Source organism: Rhamphochromis sp. 'chilingali' (genome assembly GCF_963969265.1).
Source record: "Rhamphochromis sp. 'chilingali' genome assembly, chromosome: 8".
Taxonomy (NCBI): domain Eukaryota; kingdom Metazoa; phylum Chordata; class Actinopteri; order Cichliformes; family Cichlidae; genus Rhamphochromis; species Rhamphochromis sp. 'chilingali'.
The window spans coordinates 4,441,279-4,462,467 of NC_137935.1; the positions used below are offsets into that span (position 1 = coordinate 4,441,279).

General features: G+C 41.8%; 1 protein-coding gene across 4 annotated transcripts in view; it reads right to left on the reverse strand.

Moving 5' to 3' along the window:
- pak1 (p21 protein (Cdc42/Rac)-activated kinase 1) overlaps positions 1-21,189 on the reverse strand; it is an 81,904-nt gene that overhangs the window by 40,516 nt on the left and 20,199 nt on the right. The window contains exon 1 of one of the 4 annotated variants that reach the window (XM_080888934.1): positions 9,981-10,003. The exons of the other annotated variants lie outside the window; for them this stretch is intronic. The gene's annotated coding sequence lies outside the window, so the exon portion shown is untranslated. Of the gene's footprint in view, positions 1-9,980; positions 10,004-21,189 lie in introns of those variants that run through there. 4 annotated transcript variants of the gene reach the window in all.

Here is a 21,189-nt window from a genome sequence, read left to right on the forward strand (position 1 = left end):
CCTGCTACCCGGACACGGCGGAGGAAGTGAAGGTGAAACATGTAGAAAAAACTCAAAGAAAAAACACTGTGGGAGGAAACCAGAGCACCCAGAGGAAACCCACGAAGAGAAACTCCTGCAGGACAGGGGATTCAAACCGACGACCTTCTTGCTGTGAGGTGACTGTGACATGTCAGTCTTTTATATACAGTTTATGAGTTAAAACCTCTTCAGGGGCCAAGCGCTATCACTTCTGTGAATCTCACTCATTCATCATCGCCATCTCTTTAAAACATGTGTCTAATGAATTAATACTTCTGGTACCTTTAAAAACAAAAATCAGAAAATCCAAAGGAAAGTTTTTATCAGGTAGCATATGTACCGAGTAGGGTTGTTAAAAAAGGTGATACTTAGATTCTAATTGACAGTAAAAATCACCGTCGGGTTTGATGCTCATTTAACACTCATCCTCCAACAGCCCCTCCCCCCACTAGCAGCCGAACACATGAACAGCAGCACAACAAACGTGGTGAAGCATCGTGAAGACCCCCGGTGTTTATTATTATTTTGTTTCAGCACAACTAGCATCAGCAGTTCCATCCGTAGGTAACCTTACAATAGACGACGTTAATATTTAACAGCATAAAGACCTCATGTTTCCCAGATTGAAGCTGAGTAAAGTCTGCCAGCAGCTAACCAGAAACGGTGACAGTCTACCTCATCGACTCGAAGTGATCAGCGATTATAAAGGAAATAAATAGCGGCTGAATATTATTCTGGGAATTTGCAGTCAATCATGTCATCTAACACACACAAACACAAACAGATGATGAAAACGTGTGTGTCCACACAGGGAAGCTTACATTATGGAGATATACCCACAAACACCTCAAGAGACAGCTGCCATTAAGTGTCAGTGCTTCCTGAAAGTGCCGTATCAGCACGCATACAGATAACTCCCCTCTGACTCTTTCCCGCACATCACCGAGGTTTCACTTTGCCCCCCTCCTTGTATCTTTTTTATCGCCACTGTCGGTAAAGATTTATGAGAAACGGGAACTGAATGGCTGCATTACTAAATTATTGCGCCGCCCTGTAGTAAAGTTTTTATGATGCATCCTGTGATCTGAGTGTTTTCTTGTGTTTTATTTCCTCTCACAGACCAATTTTGGGTGGACATCACAGTTTCATTACTGCGTGTATACTGTGGTGGCACAAAAATAGGAAACGAGTAAAAGAAAACATCACGATGTCCGGGACGATCAGAAAAAGGCTTTTTGTGTTGCTAGAGGTCAGAAAAGAAATGTGAAAAAAAGGAGGCCACTTAAGGCAAAAGCAGAGGTTTAAGGATCGATTTGTTGCTAACAGCCAGGAACCAGTCGCCCCTGGCTGCCATGGTAACCATGATGTGGGTTTTTCACCTCAAGAGTTTCTGAGTGACACAAGCAGTAGATGTGAAATCATGGATCACCAAAAGCATTCGCTCCTCGCTGGCACTGCCCTGAGGACTTAATGAGGAGCTAGCATCCACGCCGCCCCCACGCCTTCAGTGTCCCTCACAGTGAGATCATGCCCCCCCCCACCTCGTGCAGCAGATATCTGAAACAACCTTTCAAAAATTGATGCAAGCATTAAAATTTACATGTTTGTTGGAGCGATTAATCTGAGGAGCTGAGGACCAAACCAACAACCTTCTGAACAGCAGATAACCCACTTAAAAGAGGGGTTACATGTATCCACTTGTGAACGACTTGTCTGTGATGTTCAGTCATATAAATGTGTACCCCGTGTCTGGAGGATGCATATGATGCAATCATGGCTTGATTTTAACAAGCTACTCTTACATTTTTGTAGCTGCTGTTTCTTTCTTTGTAGTAGGAACCGAAGCTGTGAATGTTGTCTCCTCAGTCTTGATGTCATCATAGCCATTGCTCTCATTGGAAGTCACTTCAATCACCTTTACTCATAGTCGAGAAACGCTTTACTCATCTACTGTCATTCTGCCTGTGGTTGCCTAAAGTTGCTCACTTCCTGCATGGATGCTCTTTAAACTTAATTCCGACTTTGTTGAATCTGTGCAGCAGCCTCGTGCCTGACACCATTATCAGCATTTACACGTGTGCATGCTGTGCCTATACTGATCTGCAATTTTAGGCAGGTGGTTTTCTCTCTTCTCTCTTCATTTGAAAAAATGGAGGCAGAAGAAAAAGTAAACAGAAATGCCTCCAATCACACTGATCAATCACAGTCATCACAAGCAACACCACACACCCTGTGTACATACATCTCTAGAAAAGTGCACATCAGGTTGTGGTGTAAGCTTTGGCGGAGGGTTTCAGAAGGGTTTGGAGTTACAGGTTGCCTAGTGTAAGCAGAGTTACCTCAGAGGTAAAAATTCCATTTTAGGATTTGGAATCAAATGTTCGTTTCATGTCAGGCAGGTTTTTGCCTGAACATGGGAACCAGAATGCACAAGCTCTGCTTTTTTCTGCATGTAAATAAATTGTGCATGCTAGCTTCTACATGCCGGAGGATGTTGCAGAAATGGATTAAACATTTAGCTGAACTTGCACACCCAGCAGGGGGGATCCGCCCCAGTCGTAGCCCAGCAGAGCTCAGTGCGCTTGGCAGTGGGAGGCCACGGAGCACCCCCTCCAGCTGCTCCTGGAGCTCCCGCTGTTACAACAAACACTAAACACTGCACATACCCGACAAGCTCTCGGTGTCAGATATTAGAGGAGGCGTGACATAAACAAGGAATCTAAACAAGGAGAGACAAAGGGACAGATGAGAAGACAGATGGAGGCGTTACTGCAGCCTTCTGGATAAAGAACAAAGAAGGAAAAAACACGTCTGCAAAAGTCCCGACAAACAGCAGCGTGAAGAGTCTGAACCGGTTTGAGACATCACCACAAAGAGATCAAATTCTGTCTCGTCTGCCTGCAGCTGACTCCAAAATCATGTCGTCGTGGTAATGAGACGAACCCCCAGGCCCAGACTTCAAATGTATATTTTAACATATTTTCACAGGTTTGACAGCATGCATGGACGCATGGATACATGTGCATGTATCAGTGTCTACCCCACACAGTCTGTATTCATGTTCACACACACACAGCCACACAAACGTCTGAACCACACCCATTATAATTTGGGTCTTTGAAGTTTCCAGCTCAGGAGAGTCCCTGGTTTGCACAGCACACCCTGACGCTTCTGTTCCTTCTTTATCTAAAGCAGCTTCCGTCTTTTATTTTGTGTTTTTATTTTTTGGACTGAGAAGCAGTTTTGCACGACTGCAAAATAATCCTTCTTATATCTTTTGTCTGATTTCTTATACTGGGCCTCAGCTCAACCTGTGACTGACTGAAGCTGTTTTAGCTCACTTCCTACTGCCTTTAAGCTAACCTTTTTAGGATTGGCTGCCCCTCCTAAACCAGATTTAAACGTGGTGCTTCCATGTAGAATATGGGCAAAACGTGCATGCGCAGTGCCTTTGTTTTCATACGCACATGGCGGAAAAAGCATGGCGGCGACGGAGAACGAGAAGGGAGAAAGCGGATCGTTGAATGAAACAGATGAACCAGAATTGGTTTGTAAAAATGGTGCAACTTCAGTGGTGTGGAAATGGTTTAGCTTTCGTCTGTCAAATACACAACAAAGCACAGTTTTTGGTAGAGCATGCTAGCGGGCCGTCGTTATTACCGTGTGTTTTGGAAAATACGGCACACTTAAAATCAATCCTGTGATTTTCTGAAAAATGGACAGAGCCCCTTATGGGTCACCAACCAGTGGAGTCGTCCCCTGCTGGTCATTAGAAAACTTCACTTTGCCAGCCCAGAAGCTGCCTCTGTGTTTTATATACAGACATATAAAGAGTCCATCTTTTCCTGTTGTTCATATTACAATAACAAGTATTGTGTGTATTAAAGCCATTAGTCTGTGCTACACAGCTCCATTATATTAAAATACATCAATCAGCCACACTATTGAACCGGGTGACAGGTTAATTCACACACACAGACACACAGTAGACTCACTCCCACATATTCTGCTCTGACGGTAGAGAAATGCATTAAAACAACAAAAGTGGATTATTATGCTACTGAAAATAGTCCCAAGCAAGAAGCACTTTTTCTAACTGAGCAGAAAACTTCAGCATTATGAATCACGTCTGAACAGCAGAGAGCGTGTCAAGGCTTTTATGCAGAAACCTTAAAGTCTTTTGTCAGGTGGCAATCAGTGTGAGTGTGTTCGTGTGTGTTCGTCAGAGGACAGATGGTAATTTAGAAGAAGAGGACGTATAATATAAAATAAAGGAAACACGAAGAGAAAAAGAGAGGGGAGAGGAGGGGGGATAGTGGGTTTTTTTCTGCATGAACGAAGGGCTACCGTGGGCCTGAGTGGGCTGGAATAAGAGATACAAAGACAAAGAAGAAGAAGAAGAAGAAGAAGAAGAAGAAAGCAGATAAAAAGAGGATGCAGGTAGGGGAAGAAAAGAGAACGAAGGGAAGAGTGTGGGTGAAAGGAAGAAGTGAGTGCGTGACCAAATAACAGACTGCATCTTGGCAGGGGGCACACACACACACACACACACACACACACACACACACACACACACACACACACACACACACACACAGAGGCGTTTTTCCATCTCTCCAGAGGACATTGCAATGACATATATTCATATCCTGCAGACTAACTTAACTTCAAACCAAGTTTTCAACTAAAGATTTAATGATAACAGAACTTTTTACACTAAAACACAGGCAACTCCTCATAATGTGTAAAAAACCAAACGCATGTACATTTAGTGTATTTAGTTGCCTGTGTCAAGCAATGTCTGTGACACCAGGCTTGTAGATCAGGGCCTTTGTATATTTTTAGTGACGATAAAAAAGCTCATTTAATTACCATAATTACTGCTAGCTGAATCTAAAATAATTAGTAACTAAAGCTTGGCCTTAAATGCAGTGGAGTAAATGCTGAGTGCCCTGCAGGTATCGCTGCTGGAAGGACAGAAGTGGCCCGCTCAAGTCAACCTCATGTTTGACCTTTTTAAACGGTTTCCTGGATGTTTCCCTGCCGCTCGCCTGTGATGTCACCTACACTGACTGACCACTGCCTGCAGCTAAAGTTTGGACAATCTGGATTTTAATCTGCCCCACACTGTGCTGAGTTTGGGTCCTCTCCTCCTGTGGTTTCTAACTTCTCTGAGTGGTGTGGGGGGATTATTCAGGCCTGGCAGAGGTATGCAGCATCGGTCTGCTCTTGTTTAGTTATTTGACTGTGGTCAGGCTGGATATTCTGGGTGCTTTAATGACGCTGGTGTTGCATGATAACCCACGGCGTATTTTTCCAAACCCTAAACAGCAAAGTAAGAGCAGAGCAAAGCCTAAATGACGGAGTACGTCAGTTTACACAGCCACGTTTAACGCAGCAGTCACAGCTGGGTGGCTGTGGTCGGGATGTGCTGCTTTGTACGTGACATGACGTACAGATTAATGTGAATCCAGGACTGAGCCACATCTCTAAAAATCCACTTTAGCTGGATTTCAAACCACTAGAATGTGGCTGAAGTTTCCATGTGGTTTTTACTAGAGATGGACCGATCCGATATTACGTATCGGTATTGGTCTGATACTGACCTAAATTACTGGATCGGATATCGGAGAGAAATAAAAAATGTAATCCGATCCATTAAATATCAAAAAAGCACCTCACAAAACACGGCGTAACTCAGCTCATAACCGTAGCACGTTGGAGCAGTGTGCTCACGTGATAGAGCAGCTGTGGCGTGCGAGACTTGTTGTCTGGTTGAGCATTTGAAGCCTCGCTACCAATCCGGCATTTCATCTCCGAGAAAGTGATCCCAGAGAGAAGTGAAGCAAGTGTATAAGTTCATCTCTGAATGTTTGTAAAGCATTCCAGCGTTCAGCTTAACAACCGATATATGGAGCGACTGCCTCTCTCTCCCTCCCTCTCCTGCTGCTACTTCAATCATGAAACTGATCAGCTGATCGGGTTTTCTGTCGCGAGTCCGTCTCTCTTCTTTGTTTATTGCTAACTTCGCGTCAGAAAGAGGAAACCAGCGGCTGAACAACAGCAGCACGTTTAAGCTTGATAAGCTGTTGTTAGAATTTATTTAATATTACTTTCTACACCAGGATCTTTTTCTACGCAGCTGACGGCTGGTAACTGTGCAGGGGCGGATCTAGCAAAGTTTAGCCAGGGGGGCCGATAGGGCATTAACTGGGAAAAGGGGGCACAAAGAAATACTTTTCTTTCTTATTCTCATTTAAAATATCTAGCTTTTAATAAATAATTATCTGAATCTTACACCCAAAGTTTTAATCTAATGTAAAATGTATAGAAGTCCATTACTGTATATAGTAACTGTTAAGTCTAATATACCCTAGTAAGCTATAGTACTTTTTCCTTTGGGAAGATACCATCTTGCAGTCTGCAATTCTGTTGAAGAAAGATGTTGAATCTATTGAATTATTCTTGAAAAACAATTGATTTCTGTGCATTTTTATTCACACTGCATTAAATTAAAGTTGATTATGTCGATTAAGCATCATGAGGTGGGGGGTGGTTCCCTATTTTTTTTTTTTTTTGCTGGGAGTTTGCAACCCTATTAGTTAGGTTGCTTAATATTTCCACTAAGTACTCTTTAAAATACCAGAATAGGGAGGATGGTGCAGGTTTAAGTTTATTAGATTGATCAGTGTTGCTGAACTATGAAATATTTTGGGTGCAGTGTATTTTTTGCATACAGGTATAACAGAATAGCTTTAGTGTTTTTTTTTTTTAAACTTGAGTTTGAACTTATACAAAATGCAGAAAGATGTTAAAAAAAGTTTTATTGATTAAAAAACACACTATATCGGATTCATATCGGTATCGGCCGATATCCAAATTTATGATATCGGTATCGGACATAAAAAAGTGGTATCGTGCCATCTCTAGTTTTTACAGACATCCAGATAAAAGGAACATGACTCCAATCTGAAAAATCTGATTTGGGACAACAGAGCAAAGCGTTCTACACGAGTGGAAGCAGCAGGGCCTTAATTCAGTCATGTGTTTTTGCTGTTATACTGAAAAATCACAGCGGGCTCTTTTAATGGGACATTTAACACGATTTAGCCAAAAAAAAACCCCACATCAAACCCCAAAACATGGGTTTAATATTTCATTCAAATGACTTTAAGTACTTTTCACACACGCACAGCAGCCATGAACCTTCCAAACTTTACCTGACATAGAGGTGTTTGCCAAATTACAAATGTCAGGTGTCACATGTGCTAATCCAAGATCTGCAAAAGGAGCAGCTACCACTTTAATTGTTGGGAGGCTGAAGTTACCACATTTGGACAAAAAGACTGTGTAAAAGAGCGCCCAGGTCTGGAAAATCAAGCCTTACACCTGTGTTCTTTATAATGACCAGCAGGGGGTGACACCTCACCTGCCCCCCCCCCCCCCAAAAAAAAGACTTTGGCTGTAGGGAGAACGACTAGCTTGAAGTTACCAGCTAATACTGGTGAGGTGCTATACGAGTACAGAAGCAGCTCTGTGGGACGTGTTGGAGCAGCTTGAAAACATGAGGCTTTGAGGAAAAAACTTAACACTCAGCAAAACCTTTGCTTCCAGGTTTCACTTCCTCTCTTCCTATATCTGCGCTGTTGTGGTGGTATTATCTGAGTGGTGACAACTACCATTCAGGAGAATACTGCCTTAAGGTCCCAATTAATGGTCACCTGGGGTATAATACTATGTTTCCCAAACCAGGTGGTGTGTGGTTGCTGGAGGTTGCTGGCAGTCACCATGGGAAATTAGTTCTGAAGACGTATATGGCACTGTAATATAAACCTTACTAACTAACAAAGCAATCAGAATAGGGCGCAGCACCCTCTTTGCAACACATAACGACCTCGAGCGACCCCCGCCCAGGAGGTTGTGGAATATGTATTTTCCCAGTCTGTAGGACTGTGTGGGTCACAAATATCCTGCATGTCTCATAATTTGGTCGATGACTGAAACTAAATGGTCAAGAGGTCCGGTGATTCCAGTTAGTGGAGGTGGAGCTTAGCAGAGAGCAACATCTGTCAATCAAAGCAGCCACGCCCCAAAAGTTACATTGTAAGCCTTAAATAAATCAGAATAGAAGACTTACAATAAAATCCTCCCACCGTGCAGATATGAAGGGGGAAACTATCGACAGAGGCCGAAGCTGTTCTGTGCATCAGTGTGCAGGCGTCTTTATTTCTATTGTAAAGACGTAATAAGCTGATCGATTTGGAGCCAGCCTCAAGTGGCCATTAGAGGAACTGCGGTTTTTAAAGTTGCTGCTCAGTCCCGGGCAGATTATGCAAAAAGTTCATGTGAGAAAGCAGATTTTGGGATCATTACCTTACATTATCAATATTTCAGTGGTGACTCTTCCCCCATGCTGCCTGCCTTCACACATCCACACACACAGGATGTGATTAACTATCCACCTGACTCTGTGTGTGTGTGAGGAGTACATAGATTATTCAGGTTATTATAAGCAAGGCATTACATCCCAAAACCCCACCCTCCCTCCCTCTCCCCGCACACACACACACACACACACACACACACACACACACACACACACACACACACACACACACACACACACACTGTGGCCTCAGTTGGCCCTGAAGCAATATGCTGAGGCGGGGCTGCACAGATGGCGGTATGGAGCAGGGTGTGTGTGTGTGTGTGTGTGTGTGTGTGTGTGTGTGTGTGTGTGTGTGTGTGTGTGTGTGTGTGTGTGTGTGTGTGAGGGAGGATCTGTGCTGACTTAAAAAACATCCATAATCAATTTGGTCTTTTACCCACTGAGATCATTCAGATGGTCTCTCCTCGCTCCCCCCGCCTCTGATCGTTTATATTTCAGTGATTCAGGGACTGATGGAGGTGCTGCTCAGGAGGTGAGGCGGGCCGTCCACTAATCACAGACCGTTCGATCCCCACACGTCCAAAAGTCCCTCCTGCATGTCCGCTCACTGCTACACTCATTCTCATTCCTCAAATACTGCAGAGGCTGCAGCTTTTCTTGTGTTTTAAAATAAACACACTCTTTGTCAGCCTTTAAAATCAAAATGAAGTGAAAAATCTACAATACCAAAAAAAAAAAAACTGAGGAAGAATCAGACTCAGAAGAAAGGAGGAGGGGGAGGAAGAGGAGGAGCCCAGTAATCACCTCAGAGAGTTGACTGGCTGGAAAATGACCAGCTAAACAAGTATCAACCAGCCCTTCAAAGACTCTGGAGGTTTGGAGGTTGACTGACACGAGAAAAGATCAGCTCAGGCTTTACTGGACAAACTGGGTCGTGATCGTGGTCTCGCCTGCACTCACTGTCAGACCGAACCAGCGTCACAGCCTCTCTGCTTTTTCTCTGTCACGTAACTCTGACCTTTATCAGAGAAGTCTTTCAAAATAAAACAATTCAACTCATGATCGTGACATTTTCTGGTAGACAGTTATTTTACAGACACATATTTATAACATCCTGAATATCCACTTGTTTTTATTTGTTTATCACTGCAAAAAAAACATTTTATAATTCATGCCTTAAAGGTTTCTGTTACACTCAGCTGTAATCATCCGATTTAGTTCAACACATAAAAAAGAAAACTCCAACTGTCTGTTTCATCTCCCGTGTGTTTCTGTTCTTGTAGTTTTTATTTTGTTTTCAGCTTTACTTGGTTTTCACGGAGCACCGGTCCTGTCACTTTGAGTTCAGATTAAATGGTTCACTATGACTCCTGAGATGAATCTGAGTTTCATATAAGGTCGGGAGGAAAATGATCTAATCAAAGACAAAAATCTAGCCTCAGATTCATGTGCTGCACTTCTTTACGCTTTTAAAATCACACGGTGTAACAGAGCAGAAGAGAATCAATCTCAAGCCTTTTGCTTTGTAAAGCAAAGGACCAAACCACACAGCGACACATTAATGACTAACCTGGTGTTGTGGATAGATGATCTAAGATGTTCTCTTGACTGCTGTTTGGTCCATTTTCAGTCTGTTTTTACTCCCATATGACGGCATTTTTCTGCACATCGGGGACCCTCAAAAATGAACTTTCACTTTTAGTGTTTGTTTAACTTAAGGAAAGGCCTGTGTGGACCTGGAAATTAATGACAGCAGACCTACCAAAAGAAAACAAAGGTGAACATTTTCATGATATAACAGTAAAAATAATAAGTCTGATATGCCAGAAGTTTCTGATTTTCTGAATACAGTATACTTTTTAACTCCTCAGAAAAAAACATCACTTTGTGTTTTTTCTGCACTGATATATGTCTGCATTTTTCTTACTATTTTAGTTTAACAAAAATGAAAGTAATTGGTATAAAAGAATAAAAACTTGGGCTTTCTGTAACAGTCAGTAACATAGTAACAGTCTGAGCTCGTGTTTGTACACTGAAATAAAAGTTATCTCAAGGCTCTGAGTCAAACTGAGGGTTTCTGTATGTGTGTGTGTGTGTGTGTGTGTGTGTGTGTGTGTGTGTGTGTGTGTGTGTGTGTGTGTGTGTGTGTGTGTGTGTGTGTGTGTGTGTGTGTGTGTGTGACTTTATTGGGTTTTGTAGGGTGTGTTTTGGCATGCCACATAAAGCGTCTTTGGAGTCCTTGTTGTTGGGGATTATTCTTTAGCTGAATGTCCTCGATCGTTAGCCACACACACACACACACACACACACACACACACACACACACACACACACACACACACACACACACACACACAGCTCTACATAATCAATACTGACATGGATTACAAGGTCACATTAAGACCCCCAGCAGGGAGACCTGCTATCTCTGACCTTAACACCACACATGTAAATAAACTGTGGAAGGAAAGCTGAACGAAACTGAACTTGAGGATTTTGGTTTCTGTGGTTCCACTTTCTCCCCTGTGTGTTTCCTCTCGCTCTGCAGCACCTCTGCTTCAGTAAAACTGACATTAGTAGATGAATCAATACCATTCGACACGTAGAAGAGGAGGTTTGATGACAGTGTTCAAAGTTTTTGGGAGGTTCACTGTTTGTTTAATAAAGAATCTCCAGCTCATGTACCTGTTAGAGCTGCAGGCAGGTCACAGCAACAGTATTAAAACAATATCATTGAAATCTGCACTCCTGTTTCTCACTAACTGGAAACAGCAGAGAAACAAACATTATTTAAACTGTTGATTTTGACTCACACAAAGGTGTTTTGACCAGGTGTTTCAATCAGCTGTCTGATCTTGAATAACCTCAACCATTTATTTTTACTGGATTATATGTTGTATATATAAATATATTCTGGTAATATTGCTGCACAGCCTTCATACTGGCTTCACATAAAGACCTCAGCAAACCAAGCTGCCAGCTATTTAGTCAGATTAAAATAATCAAGATTTAATCTTTTGTGGTCACGCTTTGAGTTTGACACGAGTCCAAAACGGTTGTTAAAGTGTAAACTGTAGGAAAATATATGTGTTCCCGTCTTTGTTCTGCAGATACCTGTAGCTGTGAGTCACCGTCTGATGGATCAACCGTCTGAGGTCAGTTTGGTTTTATGGGAAAAGTGGGCGGCTGGAGGAGGAACAAACAGGAAGTAACTACCACACCGTCAGAGGCCTTAAAGATAAAGCTAAGAAACAGGAGTCTGCAGCCATGGATTTGAGAAAAATGCACTTTTTAGTCTTCGTTGGCGCTGGCTGTGAATGCATTACCAGCAATCAATACTGATGAAGCAGTATTGATTGCTGTCACAGAAGAACGTGGAGGTAAAATCGGTTTACAGTTAACACAAAGCAGAAGAAAGAGGATGAGGAGCACGACAGAAGTCCGACTCCGTCTGACATCATAGCAGAGGTGTGAATCAGAGAGGCCGTCGCTGGTCAGTGTCGACTCACCGGCTGCGACTGAATGGCCGTTCAAAGCAAACTCTGTGAGCTTTACAAGCTGGAAGAGCTGGAAAACTACAAGACACGAGGGAAGAGATGGGACAGAGGGACATGTGCGTGAATGTGACTGACTGATGACGGCGGTGATGCTGGCCGGTGAGTTGCTTAATGAGAAATCTGAACTGTCTGGGTCTGAACTCCTCAAATATGATTTGTGAAGGAGGTAACTTTGCAATCAGAGTAGCTCCAGCAGAGCGAGAGCCTTTCAGGTCAGTGTCAGTCCCAATGAAACTTTCATTCACATCATATCAATAATTTAACCTTGTGCAGATACTTCAGCATTAGGTTACAGCGCATCAGATACATGCTTCAGTTACATCTCTTTCTTTCAGCTGTGACTATTTGCCAAGCATTTTGAGATGAATAAATACCCGAGTGTTTAATCATCTGCCTCAGCAGTGAGCTGCACATCCTGTGGTAGAACTCTTTGACTGCCTCGGCGAGCAGCAGAGAAAACGCGTCAGCCAAGAGTTCGTCCACGGCAACATGAACATATTATTTATAATTGTCACCAGTGGTATTGTTTTCATTTTTTTAAAAACTGGTGTTGGTGTCAAAAGGGTGGAACCAGCAGTCTACCATTAAATCTTTGGGCCCAAAGTCAAACACACTGACACCAGTGGAGACAAACTGAACTACGATTGGCGGACGCAGCCCACAGATCCTGCCTGCTGTGATTTTCCTCCAATGGAAATGACCACAACTTCTGTTAGCAGCACTGCGTAATAATCAGTTCTGATTCATGTAGAAATGCAGGCTGACTCTGTGCACAGCACCACGTTGGCGGAAATGAAATAGAAGATGTGAAGTGACACAGCTGACTAATAATACAGCAACAGAATGAGGAGAGAGGAAGAAGAGGGCAACGACCGGGCTGAAGCTCCGAGAGCCAAAGTGAAGACAGCCTCAAAACGCTGGCGTAAAGCATCGGATGCATTCCCAGGGTGCACTGCAGCACCTTCAGTGGAAAGTCCATCCTCTAATGACGAGGCTTAATGCACACACACTATAAATTCAGTCAATACCTCAGATACACACTGCACCTTTTACTGTATCGTGACTGATATTAGTGCACACACTGGAAAACATGATGTGAGGCATGAACATGATGGATACATCACACACACACACACACACACACACACACACACACACACACACACACACACACACACACACACACACACACACACCCTGCAGTGGAGATAAATCAGTCGTGACGTCCAGTAGATTAGAGTCCAAAGAAGGCAGCTTCTGCTGGTCAATACAAAGCTGTGTGTGTGTGTGTGTGTGTGCGTGTGTGTGTGTTTCACAGTGGGTGGAGAGTGTATTCATTCCTATTTATAAACAGACAGCAAATGTTTTCTCTCCATTCTCTTACTGTTTGCTTTTTTCACAGAATAAACTCAATGACACAGCGAGTCGTCTCCCTCTATGTCCCTCGCAGGCTCTCTTACTTTGCAGCTCACATCTTTCTCTGCTTCGCACGGCTTCATCAAACATGTCAACACCACAAACAAAAAATCCCAGTAAAGGTTCACTCTGACTTTCAAGTCAAAAAACGTTATTAAAGTGTCAGGAAACTGTGGACAAACAGAATCGTGCTGTAAAGTGTATTTTATTTATACGGGACACTAAAATCTTTTTTTTAGTTATAACTGTTGTTGCAGATTATAGTATGTCTGTAAACTTTAATTTTCACTTTAATACTGTAATTTTACAGGATCAAACGTGAAAGAATAGCAGAAGCATGGACGACAGCCTCAGTTTCTCCCTCTTTGTCACGCTTTTCTTGTCTACTTTTTCCTCACTTCAGTCGTCGCTGCGTTAAATCTGCCTGGAAAGTTTTCTGCTTGAAGCTACTTATCATGTGAATGTGTGTGTGTGTGTGTGTGTGTGTGTGTGTGTGTGTGTGTGTGTGTGTGTGTGAGCGTGTTTTCATATCTTTGTAGGGACCAAAATCCTGGTCCCCACAAGTTTGAAGGCATTTTTGAGACTCAAAACGTGCTTTTAGTGTCAGGGTTATGGTTAAGGGTAAGGGTTAGGGAACGAATTGTGTTAATTAGATGTCCCCAAGACATGAATACCTGACATATGTGTGTGTGTGTGTGTGTGTGTGTGTGTGTGTGTGTGTGTGTGTGTGTGTGTGTGTGTGTGTGTGTGTGTGTGTGTGTGTGTGTGTAAGACAGAAGAAATCATTGTGAAGAAAGATTTTTAAAAGGACTGGATGAAAAGAAGATTGAGGGAGGAATGTGTCCAGCCTGAAGGATCCAACAAAGAGCATGAAAAGAGAGGAGCAAGACAAAAAAAGGAGTACAAAACAGGGAGGGGGGGGAGTAAGAGAGACACTACAGAGGGGGAAGGGGGAAGTGGGGGTCAGAGGAAAATAAAGAGGGGAGGATCAAACAGGAGAGATCCGAGCAGAAAACTGGGAGAATTTACACAAAACCATTTCTCAGTGGAAAAACTCGGAGAGTTTACGCTCTGCTCCCTCACGGTGTGATGAACTGCTTTCGCCCTCTTCATCTTTCCACTGCTATCGGCTTTCTTCTTCTACCATCCATCACCCTGTTTTCATCTTATTTTTTTCATCTGAAACAAGAAATTAATGAAGTGCTGCCAGAAATGTAACGAGCCCTTTCCCCAAACATGAATTTTGGTCACATTTGAAACATATTTCTCTTGATTTGCTGCTTTGTTTGGTTTTAAAAAATGTAAACCAATCTAGGGCTGCTCGATTATGGCAAAAATGATAATCACGATTATTTTCACTGAAATTGAGATCACGATTATTTGACGATATTTATTTCGTCCGCCAGAGCTTATATTATTTTTTTACATGCTGTAGTGCCATTTGTGGGAGCATTTCAAGTTGCTATACATCAATACAACTGTTATAGCCCATATTTTAATAATATGTATGCATTAAGTCCATAGTAACTACATTAATTGCAAAAAAGTGCAATAAACTACAAAAAAATTGAAAATCGTTTTTGTTTTTACATATATTTCTACTTGGAGAAATTTAAGAGGTTTATCCCTCAAAACTTTAAATACAAAAAAGTTGCAAAAAATAGTTTACAACAACAGGAAATTTATTTTGAGCGTCTTCATAGTTTTATTTTGGAGATACAGCAATTTTTATATACTGCAGGAAAAACAAAAAACAATCCTATGATGCAAATTTGCAAAGAATGTGCATGTGCATCAAAATAAACTATTTCCAGCAGTGCAATTCGAGTTCTAAGGCCTACAAGTAAAAAACTAAATTTTCCGCAAAAATGACGTCACTTGCGATAGTTCACGTTGACGTCTTTTTCAATGTGGGAAGTGTTAAGAACAGCTGATCGGATCGGCAAAGCGTGTTTCTGGAATATTATGTTTTTGTTCCTGCAAGCTCTTTTTATGCAATTTTTGCAAAGCTATATGTGGAACGAAACCGTGACCGAGGACAAGCTGATGGCATAAGAAGTAAGTACAACTCCTCTGGTTTCATATGGAAAAAAATTTATTGTGCTAGCTTAGCGTTCAGGTTCTACAGGGATTTAAAAATAGTTACACAAAACGAGCATGCTGCTCTGACCGGCTTTAAAGGTTTAACAATAACAATGTATTGAATAATGACTTTAAAAAATAATATAAAATAGTGTGCAAATACTGATAACAGTGCAAATGTTTGCAATATAAGAAATAAATGAAAAATGTGAACTTTGCAGTGTTGCTCTGTGGTGCAGCTACGACACCATAGCAAAGTTTACACACTGTGTCTACTTGATCCACGTCTGACTCCGCGAACCCATAATGTTTCCACACCACTTAAGTTTTTTTTTTTTTACCTCTCTTTTCAACCAACGGCAGTCCACTCCTCTCCAAATAACTTCTGCTTAGCTTTCCGAGCTTCCCTCGGGTCCTCTTAATTGTTGTGACGCGTGTTCGAAATGCAGAGCAGTGCGCTTGATTTGCCACATGGAGCAGCGCGAGAGTAAAGCATGAGGGAGGGGCTAATAATCGGCTCAGTCATTTTTAATGATCGTTGAAAGCCCAGATCGTAATCGTGATTAAAATTCGATTAATTGAGCAGCCCTAAACCAATCTAATGTCTGGGTTTTGGACACCACCTCGCCACCACATTTAGACCAAATTCTGACACATTACTAAACAATTAAGTTAAGCCGGTCTTCACTGATCCTCACAAGGAAATTCATTCAGTACATTTAATCCTCCCTCAGTCTGAGGAGCAGCGGGAGGCCACAGAGGAGCGTACGGGGTTAAACTCCAGCGCTAAGTGAATGCCTTTGTGATGGGAGAATCAAACCTAGCTTTGTTTTAGCACGCATTTAATGGCGGGAAAAATAACCTCTCAAAGGAAACCTGTGCATGAATGGTGCTCCTTTGACCGGATTTAATCCCAGGACTTTTTCACTGAGTCACCACACTGAGGGACCAATCCAGGAAAAGTACGGCTGCAGCCCTTCAGTCAGTGTCCAAACCAAGTTGAGACCTTATTATGTCAGCGATATGTTCACAAAGAGCAATGAGCATCACTCAGCCCAAAGCAGGACTCTACAAGACTAGCTTTGCATAATCAACAGTTCAAAATAAACCCCATTTATTTCATTCTGCGCCTTGATGCAGCTGCTTAGTTCAGTTGTTTTAGCTCCTCCCCCTTTAAGTTTAGCTGCCCCTCAAAAATAAAAACCAAATTAGGGATGTCCGCTCTCACTGACGTCATACAGATCCAAACAGAGCAGCCAAATGTACGTTTACAGGAACATCTGCCACTCCAACAGTACAAATGTGACAGAAAATAGAGAAAACACAGCAGGTCCCGTTTAAAACAAGACAACACTAAAATACCCAGGAGCCCTGCACTTCACAGAGTACAGTTCGTATCAGGACAGATTCAGGAAGATTTTACTCTGTTACCCTTTCAGCCACCCCTTTTTTGTAAGCCTATAGTTCAAATACTCACACAGAGCTTGCACACACACACAGAATGATGCAGTGCATAAAAAATGCATGGCAAACCCGCCGACTCGCTCTCATCAGCGCAGTAGCCCCACCCTATTACCATCCCCCCTTTTCTCCACCTAAACACAGCACACACACAGGTGTGCTGATGGGGGGCAGGTATGGAACGCCAGGACTGCCATAATGAATTAATTAAATACACCATTAAATAATTAATTAAATGTGGCAATAATTAATTAAAATTGGAATTAATTAATTAAATAAATAGTTATGACACATGTAATTAATTAATTATTGACACATTTAATTAATTATTTATGTATTTCACATTTTAATTAATTATTGACACATGTAATTAATTAATTATTGACACATTTAATTAATTATTTATGTATTTCACATTTTAATTAATTATTGACACATTTAATTAATTATTGACACATTTAATTAATTATTTAATGATATATTTATTTATTTCATTTTGGCAGTCCTGACGCCTGGCTCTCGTCATGAAATAATTTTATCTGTCAGCCTCACCCATCAAACTCAGGGGGCGGGGTTAACGCTGCCCATGCAGCTTCTCTAACATTTGATTGGTTGCCGTGCAAAGTAAGTCAAAACAGGTCGATCCTAGAAAATCGATTGCTTGTGTAGACTTGGGGCAGCCAGTTATCCCAGAATGCAGATCAAATCACAAGCAGCAATGGTGGTGGTGTAGTTTTAAAATACCCCGTTTTTCTGTCACCAGCTACACTTTTAACAGTGTTTTAGCCGCGAATGTCGCGACGTATGTCTGGTCAGGTTGTCAACATAGAACATGTTTGCAAAAGTGCTCAGATGTTTTCAGAGATTTCACTAGCTCTGCTAACAGTTAGCATGCAGAGTGCACCGAGGGGGTTACGTTAACCGGTTTGTTTACATATTCCACTCTCCGTGTTCCACATGTTGCATTCGCAGATTCTCATTTTCACCGAACGATCGTCTCTTTCCGCCTGGTCTTGTGTCTCTGTGCTTCTGTAACATAAAGAACGAGCTGACATTTTTCTCACGAAACCAGCGATCAGCTCAACAGACCCTCAGTTTACCTGCATGCATCCTCCTCCTCATCTGTCAGCTGTTTAACACCTGCTGCTAATTCAAGAAACACGCCTAGTTACCTGGTGATAGTCACAGTTTAACTGGGCAGCCGGTGCTCGATATAACGCAATGTCAGCGCATTTTTCTGCACAAGATAAGTAAATATAGTGTTTTCCCCGAGCGCAGAGCTGCTGGAGCTCGTTTCCTTACAGAGCACTTTATAGGCGAACAGCTTTATCAGCGGCTGATGTCCAATCACCGGCACACAGCTTTCAAACCTCAGCTGAGTTTTAACTCTCAGTGGTTAAACGCTGGACTTCATTCACTCAGGTTCTGTCTGTCGGGTCACGTTTACTTCGCTGTTTTATTTACAACTGAGCAAATCGGTTTGGCTGAGGTTAAAGTTACGTTTCATAACTGCATAGTTTCACAGACGTTTAATGGTTCACTGGCACATGTGTTAGACTGAACTATCATCTAAATATCATCTGTTTTTTAATAGTTATTCAACTGTATTCTAAGCACCAGCTGTCTGTTAGAATGTGATTTTTTTTTTTCTCTCTCTGTTGGCAGAGGTATAAAAATGCGCAGGAAAATCTGACATGCATGGCGAACTTCACCGACGATATTTAGGGAGGAATAAACACACATCAAACATAAATGAACCATTTGTCTGTCTCCATAATTGAGAGCATTTTCTCTTCTTATGTCAACACTCTCTCTCTCTTTTTTTTTGCTTTTTCGGTCATGTTATGTTTACCTGTCAAAGGCTTGTTACAAACTATGAAACACATTGTGCAGACTTCTGGATGTTAGAAGAAAACTAATACTGCTCATGAATGAGACTAAAGGCAGGAAGGTGTCCTTTAAAACTAAACATGTTAATAGGACCTCCCTGTTTATATCATAGTTTATGATATAGCACGTGTATTTCAGTAATAGCCTGCTGAGGCCACTACACGTGCTGGCCTCATATCAAATGTGAAGGCAGACTGAGTCTATGTTTGACGTTTGTTTATATCTAATCTTCCTTTTCAAACATTTAAACAGCAGCGAGTCTGCAGCTGAGGGAATACAAATTCAAATTGTCGGAACAGGTTTGCTCGTTTCTTGGATTCATTTGGTGATTTATTAAATGTATAACTGTTATTCTAATCTGCTGCTGAGTCTCTTACACTTTTCTTTATGCTGTATATTTTCACGTCTCTGGAATAGTTGGCAGTTAGATAGTCAGCTGGGAAACTTTGTGTTAACTCGTGGAGCTGAGGATATCGTGGATATGCTGACCTCGCTGCGTGGTGTACAGAGCGAGGTCAGCATGATTAATATTCACAATAAAAATATTAGCCGAACATCATGAAGTCTGTATGTGTTTCATAGTGTCGAACAACCTTTGTACAGTTAAAGCCAGCAGTTACTACATGACGGAAACACCAACGTTATCTCTTTTATGTGTTTATACACAGGTCACGCTGATTACTGAACAAAAACCCAAAGATCAGATGTTAAACAGATTTATTTGCTCTCTCTCCTCCTTAAACATGTTTTTAATGTTAGTTATAATTCAGAATTGGCGACTGAAACACGTAGGACACATAAGAACATCAGGAAATAAAACATCGATAAATATAACCTCAGTAAAAGAAGTCAGCGGGGGTTACTACAGCTGTGTACCGGGGCCTGCGCTTTGTCGGTGGGATTGCTTGCGAGGCGAGCGGGTCTATCCCACGCTTTGCCGTGAGACTGGGCAGACATCTCCGAAATCATCGAAACACTTTTGCAAAGAGGCTGTATCTTGACAAACCGACCAGACACATGAAGATTAAACCACTACATTCTCGGCTAAAAAAATATTAAAACGGTATTTGGTGACACACAAACAGGGTTTTTCAAAGCTCAGTTCTGTTAGCTTCCACATGCCGGTTGTTGTGTGCTAGAAACAATGGCCACCAGGCCAAAGCAATGGTTTTGACTCGATCAGCGTTAACCTCGCCCCCTGAGTTTGATGGGTGAGGCTGACAGATAAAATTATTTCATGATGAGAGCCAGGCGTCAGGACTGCCAAAATGAAATAAATAAATATATCATTAAATAATTAATTAAATGTGTCAATAATTAATGAAATGTGTCAATAATTAATTAAAATGTGAAATACATAAATAATTAATTAAATGTGTCAATAATTAATTAATTAAATGTGTCAATAATTAATTAAAATGTGAAATACATAAATAATTAATTAAATGTGTCAATAATTAATTAATTACATGTGTCATAACTATTTATTTAATTAATTAATTCCAATTTTAATTAATTATTGCCACATTTAATTAATTATTTAATGGTGTATTTAATTAATTCATTATGGCAGTCCTGGCGTTCCATAGGCAGGGGGTCTGTCTCCATCCCTGACATACCAGCTGTGTAACTCCGCCCCTGCCAATGCAATAAATAATGAAGGGTGCAGTGCACGCTGGGAGCCGTCAGACCAGAAATGCAGAATCCCGTTACAGCCAACTCACATAATGTGAAGTCCTCTGGTTTCCCTCAGTGAACCACAACTGCAAACACTGATGCACTGCTCAAACATCTTCTTTGTGAAAAATGACCTACCTCATGAACATCGTGCCTGCAGGCTAACCTGCACCAGAATGGGAGTTACTACGGAAACAGTTTCTGTTTCAAATGATAATGTCCGGCTTTATGTTTGAATTTAGCCAGAAGTGCTGCAGAGGTGGACCGACACCCGACCTGGACGGCCCCTGGTGTGCTCTCACTCGCTCTCTCTCAGCTGCTGCTGTCTCACTAGTATACACAGGCAGGCTTCAAACATGTGACCCTAAAGGTATGCAAACAGGTAGCGCTGGCTAAAGATGCAGAACTGCATCCACTCAGGGAACAGAAGACACGGTAGTGCTAACTCTCACATATCAGATGGAGTGGGGCTCGGGTGGAGCGAAGGGAGCAGATAGATTAAATAAATCGACCTGACTCAGAGTAAAAACCTCTGACAGCTGTTTGGAGCTCAGGACTCCTGAACATGTGAAACTAATGATATAACATGCGACAAGCTCACCTGTCTCAGCTGTGGAAAGCAGACTGTGACTTTCTATTAACACCCGACTGATTCTCTCTCTCAGCTTCAGGAATAATTGATCGAATAATTGACGG